The sequence below is a fragment of the Carlito syrichta genome, unplaced genomic scaffold (genome assembly GCF_000164805.1).
Source record: "Carlito syrichta isolate Samal-C Ts95f unplaced genomic scaffold, Tarsius_syrichta-2.0.1 Scaffold288669, whole genome shotgun sequence".
In the NCBI taxonomy this organism is placed as follows: Eukaryota; Metazoa; Chordata; class Mammalia; order Primates; family Tarsiidae; genus Carlito; species Carlito syrichta.
The window spans coordinates 73,752-84,712 of record NW_007232765.1 but is presented as its reverse complement, the minus strand read 5'-3'; positions in this window follow the sequence as shown (position 1 = coordinate 84,712).

The following is a 10,961-nucleotide window of genomic DNA, read 5'->3' as shown; positions in this document are numbered from 1 at the left end:
TCAACATTCAGATGATTAAATAATCTCCTGTTTATAGGGCAGGGTTTCTGCTCTCATTATTATGCGGTGTCTTAGTTCAGGCAGCCATAACAGAGTACCATAGTCTGGATGGCTTAAACAATAAACATTTATTTTTCACAGTTCTAGGGGCTGAGATGTTCAAGTGAACACGGGCCAGCAGATTTGGTGTCTATTGAGGAATCTCTTCCTGGTTTGCAGATGGCTGCCTTTTTGCTGTGTCCTTACATAACAGAAAGAGAGATCTCATATGTTTCTTGCACTTTGTATAAGGGCATTGATCTCATTAAGAAGGCACTACTCTCAGGACCTAATCTGGCCCTAATCACCTCCCAAAAGTTTCACTTCCAAATACCATCGACACACTGGGGATTTGGGCTTCAATATATGACTCTTGTGCGGCAGAAACATTTAGTTGATAATAACGGATGTTCCTGTGTTTTACCCTTTCCAGATAATAAGCCTTCGGTTCTCTGCTAAATTGAGCATACCATCTGATAGTCTAGCTGCTTCTTAATGTTCCTTAATTTTCTGTTCCACCTCCTTGATGTACTTGCTATATCCAACTTCTGAGCAGATCAGCCTTCGATTTTTCTGGCAGCTAAAACTTTGTAGGTCTTCCCCTCTCTTCCATCTAATTTGCTTTATGGGTTTATGGGTTTTTTTTTTTTTTTTTGAGTTGGAGTCTCACTCGGTCGCCCAGACTGGAGTGCAGTGACCGCTCCCGGCCACCGCAGCCTCGACCTGCTGGGCTCTGGCGATCCTTCTGCCTCAGCCTTCCGAGTAGCCGGAATTACAGGCTTGCGCTACCACGCCCGGCTGAATTTTTGATTTATTGTAGAGATGAGGTCTCGCTGCCCAGGTTGGTCTCGAACCCACGGGTTCAGGCAATCCACTCACCTCAGCCTCCCAAAGGCGCGGGATTACAGGCCGAGCCACCGAGTCCGGCTGGTGGGTTTATGGTTTTTAAAGATTCCTATACTCTGATTTTAGTGAGTATCATAGTAATAGCAGAAGCAAATATGAAGATTCAATTCACTATCTTTAACCTGTAGTAGATTAATTAACCTTTGAGTTTTCTTCTGATTCTCAAGTTTTATGTCTCAATTTCTCTACTATCACTGTAGATTAAATAAATCTTACTATTTGTTTTTTTCTCATTTGTTTCTTTAAAATTTATTTTTACTTATCTGCTTTACAAAATCTGAACTCTCATTTATAGTTACTTCATTTGAGCAACAAAAAAGTAATGTGGTAAAATGAATTTAGTTGTGTAGAAATCTTTTTCCATATATCCTATATTGAAAAAAAACGCAATTTCCATGTGTATAGAAAGAAGTTTTGGTGCTCAAATTTAATCTCAACCCAGTTCTGAGGTCAAAGTAATTTGTTACCATCAGCATTCAGTGTTAACTAACAGGTGCTAGAGTTTCAGAAACTCAGCAATGGCTACTGTATTTTATTTCTAGTTTCACCCCTCAGTGATTACTTGGCATTTGAATGAGATTTTAAATAATGTGCTACCAATCAATCATAATTCCACATAAAACTGAGCACTTTAAACGTTTTGATTAGAATGGATTCTGCTATTTGGTGAGTAGTAAATTGAGTCTTGGCAGGCCAATAACTCATTACAATGGCCGATTACTGATCACTCTGCAAAGTATTGATTACAAGATATGAGTTAGTTCTCATCATAATTACTTTTTATTTTTGTTGAAGTGATGAAACAAGAACACAGTCATATTGATTATCATTACCCATAAGTATTTTCTTATACGTATGTATGTATGTATAATATATGTTATGGTATGGCAACCAAATGAAACGTCTCTTGATAAAAGATCTCTGGGTTAACATAGTAGTTCTTAAAATACATTTAATTTAACCAAACATTCTTGAAATTTATTTGCTGTGGGACCTCTTTTTTCCTTCTGCATAACACTTTAAATGTTCCTGGAGAGACAAGGAAGTAGGGGTTAAGATCAGTTTTGTGATACCTCTTGAGTATAGCTTTGTGTCTCTTTAGCTGACTTCAATACTTGGCATATACTCAATAAATAGTTTCAAAATTACCGGAACCAGTTTAAATAGTCTTTACTACTTATTTTCGTCAGTATTTTTTAACCAATGTCTTCAAATTATCACCTGAGTTTCTCGGGATTTTATTTTTCTCCCTGTTTTAGATTCTCTGAAGGTACCACTTAACTCGTTTGCCTTACAACCAAGGGTTAGTTAAGTTACCAAAGGTGGTGATGTGAGCTCTCTCTTATCACCTCCTAAAAGAAATTTGCCCCTGGGCATTTCCACAGTGGAGAGACTATGTCTAGATCATTCATATTGATCTAGGAGCCTGGCATTTGATTCATTTTCCAGTTGAATCTTTATCATTGAAAATCTTCTTTAAAAACGGATTTCCTCTTTTTAGTTAGTGTCATATATCCTGAGTGTCATTTGAAGTAATATCAAAGCATCTTAAGTGTTATTCAGATTCTCTTTGATGATTTTTATAGCACCCTGGGCTTCATGTTTCAATTATATTTTGCTAAACTGTTGACATCTAAGACATATAAAAGATGAGAGTGAATGTCAGTTTGATGGCATAGCTTTGCATTTATAACAGCAAAATGATTTTGTTTGCTTTTACATCTCTTTTATGCTTAAATGAATGGATGTTTGCAGTGAGTGTATCTAGTTGAAGGTTTCAGTGTATTGACAGATTCCAGCAAGTCGTACTTGGGAAGAAACCTTATATTCTTGTGTGTCCCTCACAGGAATAATTGGTAAAGGATCAGTCACATTTGTGATGTCTGGTGTCATAGTCTGCTTAGGCTATTATAAAAAAATACTACATATTGCGTGGCTTATACAACAGACATTTGTTTTCTCACAGTTCTAGAGGCTAGACGTTCATGACCAAAGTGTCAGTAAATTTGGTTTCTGGCAAAGGTTCTCTTCGTGGTTTGTAGATGGCCTCACATGACATTTTCTTGATGTGGGCAAGAGGGTATGTCTGGGAGTGGGGTGGGAGGAATGAGGGAGGGAGAGAGGAACTGAGGGAGGGAGGGAGAGAGAGAGAGAAAGCAAGAGAGTGCCCCCTGGTATTTCCTGGTACTGCTTCTTATAAGGGAATCAATTGTATAGGGTCAGAGTGCTGACCTGCTGACCTCATTTAATTTTAGCTACTTCCTTTTATGCTACATCTCTAAATACACCCAAACTGGGGGTTAGGATTTCAACCCAAAGAATTTTGGAGAAAGACACAAATATTCATTCCATAGCATCTGGTTTTATGAAATGTGTTGGATTTATCATTTTGCATTAGTCTTAGTTCATTAAGACTTAAATTCTCAAGTTTTTAACAAAAACACTAAATCAGTTTTATTTCTTTAATAGGGAGGATTGGCAGCTGATGATTTTTGTGTCAATAAACAATATAAGAATAAAACAAAGCTGTGTCGATTGTTGATTTTTAACTGTCTTTGACAGTTACTAAAATGTAACCTCCAAAGATTTTCAGCATTGCTGTATATCATTTATTGTGTTTTAAATTTAATTTAAAATTATTTTTGTTTATTGAGGAGGCAATAAACTTTAAGCAATTTAGTGTTTGTCTCTCCCAATTCCAATTTCACATCCTAGGCCTTAACAGATGACGTAATTGGCATAAACCTTTACAAATGAAGAAACTGAGGCTCAGAGGGAAGAGATACCAGAGTCTTGATACATTAGTCTTTAGTACACACTTTTTCCTTTTGTCTATTTATATAGTTAGAGGTGCAATTGAGACTTGAACCTCATTCTGTTGGAGATGATTTAATAGCTGACTTTATTCTAAACCTGATATAGCAGAGAGTTCTAGAAGAAGGGCGAGCTCTGAGATTCACACTGACAACTGATGCCTTGAACTTGGGTGCATCTTTGCACAGTCTGATGGGTTGAGATGGGATTTCACAGAAAAACCGTAGGGTCAAGCTGAAAGTCAAGCTGGCGGGTGTCCTAAAAGGGACATTCATTCCAAGTCTTTTGTTGTTGTTAGTTTACAGCCAACTCGTAAATACTATCTATGAATATCAACACAAAAAGATGAAATTATGCAGTCAATAAAATAGTGGATTGTTTCAAATTAGCATGGCATGAATTGTAAAGACTCACTGCAGAATGAGAACAAGTTGCTCACCAGGTCTCTTTGGAGATGCAGTCCAAGCCCTGACTCATTGTGAAGCTTGCCTGTGATAACCAACCATCCATAAATTCCTGACCCTCCCTGCCCCCCTACCCCCAGCTGGGTTAGTTCAGGGAGACAATGCATGTGAAAGCATCCACAGCCCTTTGACAAAGGGTAGAACAGAAATCTCCAGCGGTGTTATCATTAGTCCAGAATGCGTGGTATTCTCAATGACTGCCTCTGCAGGGTGCTACAATTCTACATTTTGGTACAAGTGACAATGAACTTTCTCCAACAAAGTAAATGCAATTATTTTTCTAAAACTGGATTTTTGTTAAATTTTCTTAAAATGAGGGATTCATTTGCAATAGTATTTCAGAATCCTCTTCTTTAAGAAGTAACAACACTACACAGAGGAATTTTAATCCCAGACTTCCTGAATGGTCATGAATGACTGATTTGTTATGGACACATTTAGAACCATTCTTCCATTATGTGAGTTTTTGGCTACTGCAAGTCTAATATTGCAATCTCCTGGTTTAATCACTTTGAAAATCTTTTTTTCTTCTAGAATATCATAGATCCTTCAGTTTATTTCAGCTATGAGACAAACTGCTTTTTACAGCATAATCCAAAAATATCAGCAACAGTAATAATCACTCACTTGTTTCTTCATCTTCATGTTAGGAAAGTAAAAGTAGTCTGTATGCTTTTATACAGGAGTGGTAATATCATTGTTTCATCATTTAAAAGTAAAACATGCTCATTAGCTAAGGTTTTGATGGAGTACAGCAAGATTTTTCTTTTTCTTTTTTTTTTTTTGAAATACCTATTCAGCATCTAGTAAATAAATGTTTACATCTTAAAAAAAGACCTGCTGGAAAAATAAGCTTCTGTATTCGTGTTGGTGTATGCACAATATACAATTTTAGGGAAATAAACTATGTAACCTTTATTCTACACAGGCAGTCTTTCATATTGCTGAGAGGACATTGCATCATTATACAATTCTCTTTATTAAACAAAGAACACTAGATCCGCAAAGTCAATTTCTCTCTCTAGGTAGTAAATCTGCTAAAATATTATTGTACAAAGTTCATTTTAGCACTTTGCAGTCGTCACTAAAGAACCATCAGTTTTCCAATGCTGGCATCCTTTTTATAAAATTTGTGTGTTCTTTCTTTTAAAATCTAAAATTCTTTGTATCACACTTAATTATAAAAAATTCTTTTCTAAAGGTAACTTCCCCTTACTTAATCAATAATGAATCTTCACTCTTCACTGAATGAGTCACTTGATACTTCTAAGAGTCAGAAGTAGATTCAACAGAAATCAGATCTTCTGCAGCAGGTAATCACTGAATTCCATTTTAAAATTAATTTCTTTTTCTGAATTAATCCAACCAAACTGGGAAAGAAGACACACTATTTCTCTTGTGAAAAACAAAAAGGAGCAGGCAAAGGGAGTCACGCCTGTAATCCTAGCACTTTGAGAGGCCAAGGTCGAAGGATTGCTTGCGCCCAGGAGTTTAAGACCAGTCTGGGTAATATAGTGAGACTCTATCTCTACAAAAAAATTAAAAATATTAGCCATGTGTGGTGTCACACACCTGTAGTGCCACTACTCTGGAGACTGAGGCAGGGAAATTTCTTGAACCCAGGAGTTTGAGGGTGCCGTGAGCTATGATTGTGTTACCTCACTTCAAAAAAAAAAAGGAGACAAAAAGAAATAATTTTCTTTTTTATTTCTCTAATTGTACCTTTGCTGATGTTTGTAACTTTTCTCTTTTTTTTGCCACAGTACAATTCACAATTTTGCAATATGTGGCTTTCTAGTGCTCTTTATTTTTCTAATTTTTGAGAATAAATGTGTACTTGACTTTTTGGAGGTCAAAGTCAGGTGGAGGAATTGACCACTGTACTAGAACAATATACATTGAGAGGGTGAAGATAGTAAATCTTCTGATGTAATAGCTACCCTTACTTAGGAATTTTAGGGAACCCAAAGGAAACTAGCACCCCAGTGAGATGAGATTATTTACGCAGCTCCGTTTTGTTTTTGTTTTTTCCTCTCACCCCTATCTGAATTCTCCTTTGGTTTGTTATTTTCTGGGGTCCCAGGTTTAATCTGTCTTCCCTATAGTCTTGCTGCTCAAAGTATGGTCCGTGAACCAGGGCTGGCAGGAGCAACATCAAGGAGCTTATCAGAAATGCAAAATCCAGGCCCATATGCACATTCTGAGTCAGATCTGCCAATTACAAGTCCCCTGCCTTTCCCCGAGATGAATCTTGTGCCCATTGGGGAAACAGAGTCCTAGAACTTTCTGAGTACCTTGTCTGCTCAGCCCATCACACCAATAATTAATCCTGATATTTACAATATAAAATACAGGCCTAAACTATAGCATAATAAATCAGTATAAATATGCTACTGTGATAAGGTCCAACAGTTTGCCATGAGATGATATATTCCTATGAGCTGTCAAAGTGATAGGCAAGTAAGATCAGAAGATATCACTTTGAGTCTCATATATGGATCTCCTCTATGGGTACAACATAATTCAGATCTCCATGATGTCTAATTTCCATTGTGTATCCCTATCTCAAGACTCCCCATTGCTGGTGATTGTTGGTCACCACCAAAACGATCTGAGGTTGGGATGGGGAGTCCTACTGAAGTCAATGAATGAACAAGATAATAACACTGAGTAACCCAGGTGGCCATAATATGGTAGCCAAGACTGAACCTGATGCTTGAAGACCAAGTCTCAGGTGTCAGCCAGTCAATGACTGGCAGTCGGACCTCAGACAAGACACTTTACTTACTTATAGTTGAATTTCTTCATTTGTAAAATTGGAGCACTGATACTGTCTTACATAACTCAAGGGCTATTGTGAAAAATAAAGCAGATAATAATTAAGAAAGCACTTTTCAAGGTCAGGTGCTATGATTCATGTTCCCAGTATTTTGAGAGCCCAAGGTGGGAGGACTGCTTGAACCCTGGAGTTAAAAACTAGCCTGGGTAATATATCAAGACCTCACCTCTACAAAATTTTTTTTAAAAATTAGCTGGATGTGATGGCAAATGCTTGTAGTCCCAGCTACTCAGGAGTCTGAGAGGGAAGGATCGCCTGAGCCTGGGAGGTGAAGGCTGCGGTGAACTGTGATCATGTCACTGTACCCAGCCTGGGTGACAGAGTGAGAGCCCAGCTCAAAGAAACAAAAACATGGCAACTCCCTTGGGTCCTTTCCCACTGTTGGAGTTTTTCTGTCCTCTCAATAAATCCTGCTTTCAAAAAAAAAGCCCTCAAAAAAAAATTTTTTTTTTAAAAAAGAAAGCACTTTTCAAAGGAATATATGCAGCTAAGGAGTTAACATTAATAGAACTTCCTAAATATTTGAATGAGTTTTTTCATTTTCAAAATAAAATCAGAACCAATATCTTGATTATTTTATGTTTTCTCTCATATATTCTATATATAATTTTAAAGTTTAATTTGTGATCTTTAACTCCAGGGACACGGGAGATATAATTCTTCAGTGTTTTATTGGCAGCAATATTTTTCCAAGTATAGGTCTTTGTTCCACCTTCCTCAGTATCACCTAGGGTCTTTGTGAAAGGAGTGGGTTGGAGGAATCTTTGGGAACATTATGTGATTTTGATGCATTCTACATTTTGAGGAACTATTCTGAGTGTATTTTTATTGTTAATTTTAGAAAAAAATGTAGAAATTTTATTGACGTTCAATTTGTAGGCTTCCTGGTTTTATAAAAGCTATTCTTAGTTTTCCCTTTTGTAGTTACTCTTGTAAAAGGAAGTTGTCTGTCTGACTTTTCTTTTTTCATGAGATGATATTGTTTACTCATTCATTCAACAAAGATTTCATGAGCATCTATTACAACTGTGAAGGCATATTATCTATCTAGGAAATCGGCTTCATTACTCTTTGCATTCCTAAGTTATTGTAGAATAAAATACATTAAAAACTGAGATTATTTGGTCAGAATTTTGGTAGTGATATAGACCTCAGACCCAATTTCTTTTGGGACAATAAGCCACTATAAATTGAGTGTTTCCTCGCCTTCTCTTGTCTTTTATTTTCTTTCTTATATTCATTTGTTTTTAAATCTACCTATTAGAATATTAAACAAAGTAAAATGAGGATAGAACAAATACTATACCTCGATGCATGAAGTTCAAATGCATATTTTACTACAGTGGAAATCTCTGTAGTGGATTATTTTGATATTGATTGTTTTCATATATTCACTTAGAGAAGCTGCTGATGAGGTTACATGTGGGAAACTCACAGTCAGATGTTTCATATGTCTTATCGAATGCTTGAAATGGAGAATTAACAATCCTAGACATTTAAGTTATGAGTCACCTGTAAGCCTAATTAAGTACTTATTTTTCTTCTTGGAGTCCATTCTTTATGCTAACAAATAACTTTAGGGATTAGTCAATCCTTTATTGAGTGAACCTACTAGTCTTTGTGTATGATAGCTGAACATCTTCAGAATACATGCATTGTTTGATTATATCAGTTGAACCTAAGGTGATGAAAACCTATGTTATACTCAAGCAGTGAGTAGTGGAGATATGATCTTTTTGAATCACATGTCAGACCATGCCCTTTCCTCCTAAAACCCTTCCAGTGGTTTTCCAGCTCCTTAAAGGGAAATCCACCCTCCTTCCCTTCTGCAAGACTCTGGGGATATGATTCCTACTCATTTCCCCTTCTTGTCTTAAACCATTCTGTCCTTGTGTCTTTCATGCCAGACACAATGGTCTTCCTTCCACTGCTCCAATGTCAGGCTCATCCCTGCCTGTGACATATTCTAGCTGCTTCTTCTGCATATGATTGGGAAGCCTTTGGAAAGTTTGAAACTGACATGATTTGATATATGAATAAATGAATGAATGAATGAATGGATTTATATCAAGTTGAGGAGAAGCAAGACCTCAGTTAGGCATTTCGCAGAGTATTTAGAAATGTTTTAAATATATGATATTGGTAAATGTATTATGAATGGTGAGAAGTCTTTCTAAGTGTACTCACAATGAGTTTAAATCTGGTAGAGTTAGGATTAGCATTCTCAGAACAGACCTGAAACCAAGCTTAGAAACTGAAATTTACATATAAATCGAAAATTAAATCAGTTTTCTAAACAGGTATTTTTGAAAATCCAATAACAGGTTAACAAATTTAAGGTTTATACAAACACAGAGAATATTTTTGACTTAATTTTAATTAAACTTCATGAAGTATTTGATTGATAAGTGAGAAGGGAACAAAGCATTCTCTCAGCATTCCAAATAACATTGAAAGATGTTGATGACTTAAAAAAAAAAAAAGGAAAGTAAAGAAAAAAGATCCCAAGCTGCTTGTCTGTTACCTCATCAAGTAATTCATAACAAAAGGCAGGTGAAAACATTTCACTCCTAAGCAGTGTGTTGGGAGATGTGAGACATTATGTAAAGTTTAAACAAGAACACGGTGATATATTTTCTTTTCTTTGCCATCCTTTATAAGCAGTGTACTTGAAAGTTTGTCTCAGAGCATTTGGCTTTTCCTCTGGGAAAATGTGAAAGAAAATTATCTGTGTAGAATAGAAACATGTTAATGTGTGTTAATTTATTCCAGAAGGGTTGCAGGAGTATTACTTTTGAGTGGGACTGAAGTTCAAGGCAAGTAGTGATTTCTGTCTGTGAACATTGAAAGAGCTCAAGGCGAGTTATCATAGATTTTTGAAGTGGGAAATGGTTGGAGGATATATACTTAATTGAGAAAAGGAGATATAAATGAACTGTTTATATGCATTTTACTGATATCTCCCTTTCTCAATTTTCTCTTTTCAAGTACTATTGTTAAGTGTATATTAATTTAACTATAAATAGAGTAATGCCATTACTCAGGTTTCAATGTTGAGCCAATAGCCAAATGTGGTTAATCTCTTTTGGCTATAGAGCCCTAGAAAGATGGACCTAGGCATGAACAAACCATAGCAGTTGACATCTTCCTAGAATAACCACATCAGGGCAACTGCTTATTTCTGAAAGCGCTCTCTCTACTTCATCCAATTCCCCAAGTTATTTTTATGCAACTGCGTCTCTGTTCTGAACCCTTCCAATGAAAACTTCTCTCTGGTTTCCTTTTCCTAGTTTGTCAAAGGCTTCTTGGCTTTTCATTGTCAAATGTATCCCACTACCCATAACATATTTTTAAGCTGATTTAATACCTTCCCTGTACTCCAGAGGCTCTTGTGTGCCTAACTGGATTTAAATGGATTGAAATTTAATTGTTAAGGTACACTTGCTATCCTGCTTTGCTGAGGATTGATCATCTGAGTTTTGATGTTACTGCGTTTTTTTTTTGTCGTAATTTTATTTTTTTGTTAAAAGAAAATAGGAAGAATCCAGAATCATGACTTCCATTTTCTATCTTGTTCTTTCTCCTCTATTCTATCTTGTTTAAAATTTAGACTCCTAGCCGGGCTCGGTGGCTCAGCCTGTAATCCCACGCCTTTGGGAGGCTGAGGTGAGTGGATTGCCTGAGTCCACGGGTTCGAGACCCGCCTGGGCAGTGAGACCTCATCTCTACAATAAATCAGAAAATCAGCCAGGCGTGGTAGCACATGCCTGTAATTCTGGCTACTTGGAAGGCTGAGGCGGAAGGATCACTGGAGCCCAGCCGGTCGAGGCTGCGGTGGCCGGGAGCGGCCACTGCACTCCAGTCTGGGTGACAGAGTGGGACTCCAACTCAAAAAAAAA